Here is a 9,601-nt window from a genome sequence, read left to right as displayed (position 1 = left end):
TAATTGATTTCCAACCCCCCCCAAAAAAAAATTGTTAGAGAAAAAAGTATTTTTGCAACTTTTTTTTCAACAAAATTTCGATTTTTTTTTTTTTTTTGCATTTTTACATGTTTTAAGTGATTTCTAACTTCCCCCAAAAAGATTGTTAACCCCCCCCCAAAAAAGAAAAAAATTATTTTTTTTTACATTTCTTCATGTTTTAAGTGATTTCCACCCCCAAAAAAATGTTCGAGAAAAAAAATTTTGCAACTTTTTTTCAACAAAATTTCGATTTTTTTTTGCATTTTTACATGTTTTAAGTGATTTCGAACCCCCCAAAAAGATTGTTACCCCCCACAAAAAAGAAAAAAATTATTTTTTTTTGCATTTCTTCATGTTTTAAGTGATTTCCACCCCCCCAAAAAAAATGTTCGAGAAAAAAAAATTTTGCAACTTTTTTTTCAACAAAATTTCGATTTTTTTTTTGCATTTTTACATGTTTTAAGTGATTTCCAACCCTCCCCTCCCCCCCCAAAGAAAGAACTATAACTTGGAGAAAAGAACGATAACTCTGTCAGCACTGTTGACATATTTAATGAATAAGATATAAGGTTCACTTGAGTGACCCAGCAGTATTGGCGGCGGAGGTTTTGCACTCTCCCGAGTGCTCCCCCTCGAGTTCTCAAATATTTTCACACGTCAGGTCGTGAACTCGTGGATCATCCATCATATCCTTATCTTTTTTGGTTTCTTTTAAAAAAAATGCAGGTGTTTGTGATATCATATAGTTAAAACAGGTGATTATATCCCTTATGAGGAATTAGTGGATGTTGGTTGAATCACGTGCAACCATTTTTGAGGAACAAATGAAAAATATATTTGTTTCATTATAATCTCTGCAAAAAATATTAATCTCCGCAACGCTTTGGAGATCGCACACCTCCGCCAGGCTGAACCAGTGTACGTTTTGTATTCCACTGATGGGCCGGATCTGGATTCGGACCTGAAGCAAAATCGAATCGGCTCGTTCTTGTCACCTGTCGAACTGGTCCACCAAGTTTCGTCATAATCCGTCCGCAGCTCTTTGAGATATCGTTGACCTCAACATCCTCACCACAAACAGGTACAAACAGGACAGAAGCATCTAAGATGTCATTGAAAGCCTGGATCTTAGTTTTGACCATGGAAACCCGTAATCCCAGCGGCTCCGACTCCTCATTCAACACCTCGAGGGCCCCCAAAAGGATATCCAGAGTCTCCGCAAAGATGACTATCATTTGCGAAATCAAGGTCAGAGATCTTGACATTCCCAAACGATGCACAGCAGCTTGATCTCTCCGACATCCTCCCTAAAATCCAGTCCATACAAGTGCTGAAAAGTGTGGGGTCCAGTACACACCCCTGACGAACTCCAGGAACAACTGGAAATAAGTCAGAGATGGTACCACCATATCTCACAGCACTCTCAGTACCAGAGTATAGTTCAGGTATCCGATTGATCAGTTTTGGTGGCACCCCACGAAGACCAACAATCCTCCAGAGGACATCCCGATTCACTGAATCGAACGCTTTACAGAGATCAACATATTGCTGATCCAATTGCCTGTTTTCCACTATCAGTAATGGTGGGTGGAGGCATATCTCTCAACGTTGCGATGTTGAAGAGTACCGTTCTAGTTTTGTGTTCTCCAGTGATGGCAGGTTGAAGGGAGAGTGGGGGGCGAAGACGAGAAAGTGACAATTGAGACACAAACGAAGAAGACAGGTGGTAAAGAGAGAGGAAGAGAGGATGCATTCTTGTTGCCATGGCAACTCAATGTTGTTTGCACTTACTTCGGACAAATTCCGTCCAGTCTTCATTGGCAACACTTGAATTGCGTCCAACATTATAAGCGACCAAATGTGGACCAAATGCCATCACACATGAAAAACATTTTTAAGAAAAAAAGAATACATGGAGTATCTACATATTATGTACGTAGGGGGAGAGGTGAACAAAAGATTGAGTTTCTGTTTCGATACAGAGCTGAGGCTCGTGGAAGAGCGATAACACAGAACGGACCAGGACAAGGAACAACCAAAAGGAAGAGTGGAAAGAGAGGGGAAGATCGGGAACTCACCAACAGGAAGCTTGAGGGATAACATGGAGTGAGACTTGGAGGAATCAATGACATGGGGAAGACGGGGGGGGGGAGGAGGACTTGGGGTGAATAAGCCAGATAAAGGCACAAACACTCTCAATCACAGAAGTGGAAGGGAAAACTCGGGGGAAAACAGAAATGGAGCAAAAATACAATAAAAACGATGTGATTAAAATTAATATAAAAGAGATGGAAATGAAATTAAACAGAAGAGTGAAAAGAGAACGAAGGTTTGGAAGAAATTGGAATGGAGACAATGCGGGGAAGAGCAATGCATGAGGTCCATATGGGCTAAGAGGATGGAATGGGTGTGAGAGGGGAAAGGGGTTCAAACGCCATCATTCATTCACATCTATATATTACTAACTCTCATGTTGTATTTATCTATGTATGTATGTATTATGTATGTATGTTCCTGAAATACAGCCAAAACGGTACATGATAGCGCAAAATTTTTTGGCCCACCTTACTCACCATTCTCGTGTGGTGTGCAGTATCAAGTTTTGTTCGAATCGGGCAACGAAAAAATTATTAAAAAATCGATTCCCGATTCAGTCAAGTACTCTTGGAGAGAATTTGATCAATGCACACAACCTCAGCGGTATAGTTCGCTGGAGCTATCTTTTGTTTTTGTTTTGTTTGTGGAAATGATTTTTTTTTAATCAACCGCTGTCACAACGGGAACCCAACGGGTTCACGGGTCGTCGAGTCCACGATAAGGGAGTCGTTTGGCCCTGTGTCGCCATTTTTCTCAGAGATGGCCAAACGGATCTTCATCAAACTTTCAGATGTTCATAAGTGAGGGCCAGGGAGTGTTTGAAGCGAAAGTCTTTTTTGAAAAAAAAAAGAAGCATTTTGGGGGCATATTTTTTAAATCGCTCTCTCGTGCCGAAGCCTTTGTAGCTGCATGAAAGGTAACATTAAATTATCTCCGACCCCATTCCTTCGTGGGAAGTGTTTGAGGCCCCCACCAAAAATATTGGAAAAAAAACCCCCAAAATTTAATTTCTTGAAAATGCCACCAGGATTCGAACAGCAATGAGCAAGACCAGGTGTCCCTGCTAGTATGTAATATGTAGAGGGCTCCTTACTTTATTGGTGAGACTTGAGTCAAGGATTCAAGGAATGGCAAAATGAAGCAGACGAAGGAAGAGGAAAAGAGATCAGACCAGACGTACGTGTTTGAATCTTGGGCAGAAAATAATGCTGATTGAGGTGGTTATGCAAAACCAGGTGTTGAAGAGGAGTTGTTCAACAGAAACAACTTGTACTTCCTCATCTGATGATACAAGGAAGCACAAGCAACGTTAATGCAGGAAGAAGCCATTTGGCCCATCATGTCTGCTCAACATTCCACCCTGGGCGTTTGCCAATCAAAATTCACCATTCACCTGACTATCTTTTCTTCAACCTTTCCTTCACCTAATCTTATGCAATCTTTATCAGAAAGAAACAAAAAATAATAATAAAAACGATCTCTTATAATGCTTCATCTTCCTCTTCCTCACGTGTGGTTCTCATTACTGTATCGTAATTCACGACTCTTCTTCTTCTATTTCAACAGACTGCTCTCAATTCGACATTTCATTCATAAAATCCAACTGTTACTGCGTTTCTTCTCTCCATTCTCTAAATTCGCCTTTATTACATCCCCCAAGAAATGTCTTTAATCGCATTTGTGACTTAAAAATTTAAATAACCCCAGTTTCCTGTGAGTGTTCGCTTTCCATCAACCATCCTTTTTTTCCATTTTCAGTGCCAACTCACCCCTCTCACCCCTCCCTCTCAAAGTGAAAATCACACTCTTCTTACTCCAAGCTTCCCTCTCAACTTTCTCCCTCAACTCTCTCCACTCACCCTTCTCCCTCCACTCTCCCCACTCACCATTTTCATTCCATTCACCCCCCCTCACTCACCCTTCTCAAAGTTTCCCCCCCCCTCTCATCCACAAAGCTGCCTCCTTCCCCTGCCCTCTCTTCTCCATCTCAAAACTCCACCTCCTCCAATCCTCATCTTCCTTCTGCCCCCTCTCTTATTACTCCCCACTGTACCTCAACCGAGCACCACAGAGCCTTTTCTCCTCCTCATCCGGCCTCCTCCCCAACCTCTTCTGCAATCCCCCAAACTCATTCCACAACTCTCATCATCTCCGCCCCTCCTCCCTTGTCCTACCCTCCCCTCCCCTGCTCCCAAAGCCTCCTCCCCTCCCTCTTCATTAACAGTGTGGACGTCAAATATCCGGGGCCTTGGCTCAACCCTGACAGATCTTACCATCCAGGTTGCCACTGACAAACCAGACATCATCTGCCAAACAGAAACTTTCCTCCATCAAGAAGTCTCTGACTCCCTGGTATTTCTCCCTGGTTACTCCCTCCTCCGGTATGACAGACCTGAGCCTCGTCCTGGTGGAGGAGTTGATTTCTTTATCAAAGACTCTATTCCTCACTCACCATGCACTGTCCTCACTCCCCCACACCCCCAGGAATACCTCAGTCTATGTCTTCCCCTCCACTCCCACCTCATGTTTATATGTGTGCTGTACCATCAACCAAACAGTGATGACCTCACGATTCAAAAACATGGACCAACTTCGATTCTCTAATCCGAACTCTCTCTTCCTCATGTGTGGTGACTTCAGTTGTTATCATGCCAGTTGGCTTGGTGTGGGTACCTCTCTCACCTGTTATGGCACTTTAGCAAAAGACTTCTGCGACTCATTGGGACTGACTCAGTCGGTCGACTTCCCGACCCGGTTCTCAACCAATGGTGCTCCATCTCTTCTGGATCTGATTTTGACAAATTTTCCTGAAAATATCTGCTGTTCTTCCTCCACTCCTATCGGTTCTTCTGACCACGTCCTTGTCAAAGTGGACATCTCTCTGCCTGTTATCAGAGAACCACCTCAGCGCCATCGAGTCTGGCATTTCACTCAGACTGACTGGCAGGGTCTCCAAGCAGCCATCAAACTTCAAGACTGGTGTCCCATCTCGACTTTCTCCAACGTCAACTCGTCCTGGGAATTCTGTCAATGAAACTTGCTCTCCCTCATGCACAGATTTATCCCCTCTCGTCTTCAGTTGTCCGACCCTTCCTCCCATCCATGTTTCACTGAAGCTTGTGGCGAGGCAGTTTCCCTGAAACAACTTGGCTTTTCCTCATGGAAAACAAATACAATGGAGGGTAATCTCAGTTCCTTCCATAAAGCTCGAAAAAGTGTGTATCTACTCTCAAAAAAGCCAGAAAACAACATCTTTCTAATCTCAAGTCTGAACAATCAAACCTCTCTCCCTCCTCCAAATCTGGTTCTGGTGAATGTTCCCCCTCCATCCCCTCTCTTCCCTCAAATGGCCCGCACAGCTGACACCGCACGTGAAAAGGTTGAATGCCTCAACTCCGTATTTGCATCTTAATCCTTGTCGGAAACTCATCGCATTCTGTACCCACCTTACCCAGTCGCACCCAGTTGTCCCTGGACGCTGTGTCGATTTCTCCTGACAAGGTGGAGAGCTTGCTGTCAAACCCAGACTCAGATTAAGCAACCGGTCCAGACGGCATCAGCCCTCGTGTCCTAAAAACCCTGCTGCTCTGCTCTTGCTCACCCTCTCTATGTTCTATTCACCCTCTCATTTGCTCAAGGTCATCTCCATCTGCTTGGAAATCAGCAAACTTGACCGCCCTGCAAAAAAGGTGCAAAAACAGATCCCTGCAACAACAGACCAATCAGCCTTCTCCCAGTCATCAGCAAGGCTACGGAATACATCATCGCTTCTGACATTAAATCCTTCCTCTTCTCCAATGGCTTGATTTCCGATCATCAATTTGGTTTCACACCAGGTCACTCCACCCTGGAATGCTGCTTCTACTCTCCCAACAATGGATGGAGGTCCTCAATGCCAGTCATGAAATCAGAGCCATGTCCCTCGACATATTGCATGCTTTAGACATCTCGTCTGGCACCCTGCCCTGCTCACCAAACTCTCTTCCTATGGTATCGAAGGCCATCTTCACTCATGGCTCGCAGACTTCCTCTCCTGTCACAGTCAACGTGTGGCCCTAAATGGAGTTCTTTCATCCCCTCTTCCTGTCCAGGCTGGAGTTCCTCAATCCAACGTTCTTGGCTCTTTTCTTTTTCTGGTTTTCATCAATGATCTCTCCGACTCTCTGGAAAATCTTCTTTCTCTCTTTACCAATGACTCCACCCTCTGCCACACCATCTGTCATCCCTCAGACCGGCAAGCAGCAGCTTCATTGCAATCTGCAGATCTGGATAAAATCACGAGCTGGTCCAACACGTGGAACATGTCTTTCAATCCTGACAAATCTCAAACTATCACTCTGTCTCTCCGAAAGGACCGTCTGGAATCCAACCCCAACCTGCATCTACTTTCTCAACAATCCTCTGGAAGAAGTCCTTTCATTCAAGCTTCTGGGTTTCACTATCTGCCATGATCTTTCCTGGGAAAGCCACATTTCCAACCTGCTCAAGGTCCGCCAGCAAGCCCCTTCTGGTGGAACAACCAAAATCACGAATCACTGCTCACCTTCACTCTTTCATTATTCTTTTTTCCCGCCTTTGGAATAAACTCCCACACTCTCTTCAATCCCATTCTTCCCTCCAGACCTTCAAAACACCTACTCACCACCATGTCATATCTTCCTCCATCCAAAATCTCGATCTTTTCTCCCCCCACTAATCCACCCCAAACTCACCTCCTTCAAATTCCCTTCCTTCTGGAAGGTTTATATATTCCCTTGTATTTTGCATCTTGTATTCCCCGTGTTCCCCGCCCCATCCCTCTCCCGTCCACAGATCTCCTGTCTCTGTTCCCCACTGTTTTGTCCTTCCGTCTCCCGCCCCTCTTGTCTCCTGTCCCCCTTGTTGTGCGTTGTTTGTTTTCTCTCATACGAGCCTCGACAATGCATTAAAAAAATAAAAATAAAAAAGGAGTCGCAATCTGGGTAAAGGACAGCATTGCATCAAGAGAAAGGGGTGACATTAAGGAAAGAATCGGTGTTGAGGAATCTGTTTGAGTAGAGATTAGAGATTGTAAAAACAGTGAGATACGAGGAGGATGCTTTTATAGGCTCTGGGTGTGAAGGAAGAGGAGGAAGGAGGAGGACATGGAGAATTCAAAAGGGCATCTGGTTAGGGAAGAGTATTGATGATGGGGGATTTTAACTTGCCAGGGACAGATTGGGTCCAGGAACAGGGAAAGGGAAGAGCGGATGAAGATTTTCTTGTTTTATTCCAAGATTACTTTTTACCCAATTTGTAGATAAGCCCAGGAGTGCAGTGTTCGACCTCCTTTGAAGTCACCATCCCAATATGGTGGATGAAATGCATTAAGGATGAAATGACAAAAACATTGTGTGTGTGCAAGGATTCTGTTAAGGTTTAGAGTTGTGGACAGGTTAGAACAAGTGTGAGCCCATTGAGGAATAGTAAACAGAGGAGAGTGGTCAGTGATGAAGGTGAGATAGCAGGCTTATTAAACAGGTATTTTTCTGCAGCTTTGACAAAAGAACAATCATGAGAATTGCCAATAGCTGAGACGATCTATCGAGGAGGTGAGGAAAGGTTTTTACAGAAGATCCAGGTTGGAGTGGAGGAAGTAAAGGAAGAGCTAGGTAATCTAAGAGTAGATCAGACTCCAGGTCCAGATAATATCCACCCGAGAGTGTTGATGGAGGTGGCTGAGCAGGTAAGCGAGATGTTAACGGATATTTTCAATAGTTCCCTGGAGTCAGGACAGGTACCGGAGGATTGGAGAGGAGCAAATGTAGCACCATGATTCAAGAAAGGATCCAGAGAAGAATTGGGAAACTACAGACCTGTTCGTTTGACTTAAGTTGTGGGGAAGGTGGTGGAGACATTAATTAAAGACCAGATGAGGAACCATCTATCTATAATTCCAGCAATCTCTGTGTGTCTGTCTGTCTGTCTGTTTGTTTGACCTAACAGCGATGTGTCGAGCAAATAGGGTTTTAGGTTGTATTCGGAGGGGGATCAATTATAAATCAAAAGAGGTGGTGTTAACATTGTTCAGGAATTTAGTGAGGGCCACATCGAGAATATTGTGTGCAGTTTTGGTCACCACAACTCAGGAAGGACATCGATGTCACAGAGAGGGTTCAGCACAGGGTTACTAGATTGATTCTGGGCCAGGCTAGACTCAGCTATGAGGAGCGACTGAAGGAGACAGGGCTTTACACACGAGAAAGGAGGCGGTTACGAGGAGATATGATGGAGATGTTTAAGATAATGAAAGGTATAAATAAAATAAGAACAGATGAATGACTCAACAGAGTAGACAGTGGTAGCACCAGGGGCCAAAGCTTGAGGGTAAAGAAGAGTGGAGTTAAGATGGTAGTAAGTTTGGGGACTTCCACTCAGAGAGTAGTTAGTGCATGGAATGGCCTCCCTGGAAAGGTAGTGGAATGAAAAACAGTAAATAATTGTACATTAGAATTAGATAGGTACCTGGAAGTTATGGAGATGGGGGTTATCGGGATGTTGGCAGATACTTTTTGGTAGTTTGAGCACTGATGGGTGATTGTGTGCATGTGCATGGAGTGCTGTTGGTGGGGGTCTTGTCAGTGAGTGTTGTGCAGTTGATGTGTGTGTTTTTTACCAACCCATGCCCCCTCCCCTGTGGAAAAAAAACACAAAAACGACAAAAACTTAAAAAAAACCCCATAAAAACACCATCAAAAAAAATAAATAGATTTTGCATTTTCTTCTTTGGACCTTGTGTTGATAAATTAGTGTGGAATTGATGACGTGCAGGCAGTGCTGGATTAACCATCAGGCAGACAAGGCATGTGCCTCAGGGCCAGCCAAAAATTCGGGCCACAAACATTTAGGCAACTTTTTTTTTGTTTGTTTACATACAATTGTTATTGGTCTCGTAATATATCGCATTATTGGCGATGATAAACTCATAAATTTTCGTTATTAACTGTGCGAATGGCATTCGTACGAGTACTACCAGTCTCGTGCTATGGATCTTTGTATAGATCTATCACATTATAATTATGATTGTGTTTATCCCTACATTGGGCGACAGTCTGTCTCAGCAAATCAGAAGAGCGGTTTCATTCCGGCTTTAGAAAATGAGGTCATTGGGAATTCGGGATTGTCCATCGTCTGATATAATCATAATATTCGTGTAGATTGTCATTTTTTTTTAATATGGACAATACAAGCAGTTTTCATCAATTTTTAAAAAAATTTTAAACAAATTATTTCTAATTTCTGTCCCTGCCAGGGTAATATTGTTGCGAATCTGGAAACCACGATCACACTCAACAGTCAGGTCCTTTTGCTCAGTTAACTCGGTAAGTACGTATTTTATAGATAGCTCCCCGACCCTGGTCTAATGGGTAATTAAATGTTCCTGCGCTGTGAAGTTATTTTAATAGTCAGGTTTGCTTTTCGGTTATTTTTCCACCACCGACTACACCGCCAAAACCTGCAGAAA

The sequence above is a fragment of the Eptatretus burgeri genome, chromosome 23, assembly GCF_056783735.1.
Source record: "Eptatretus burgeri isolate ZD-2024b chromosome 23, Ebu_testis_v1, whole genome shotgun sequence".
Lineage (NCBI taxonomy): Eukaryota > Metazoa > Chordata > Myxini > Myxiniformes > Myxinidae > Eptatretus > Eptatretus burgeri.
The sequence above is the reverse complement of the archived record's forward strand: the minus strand, read 5'-3'. Positions refer to the sequence as shown.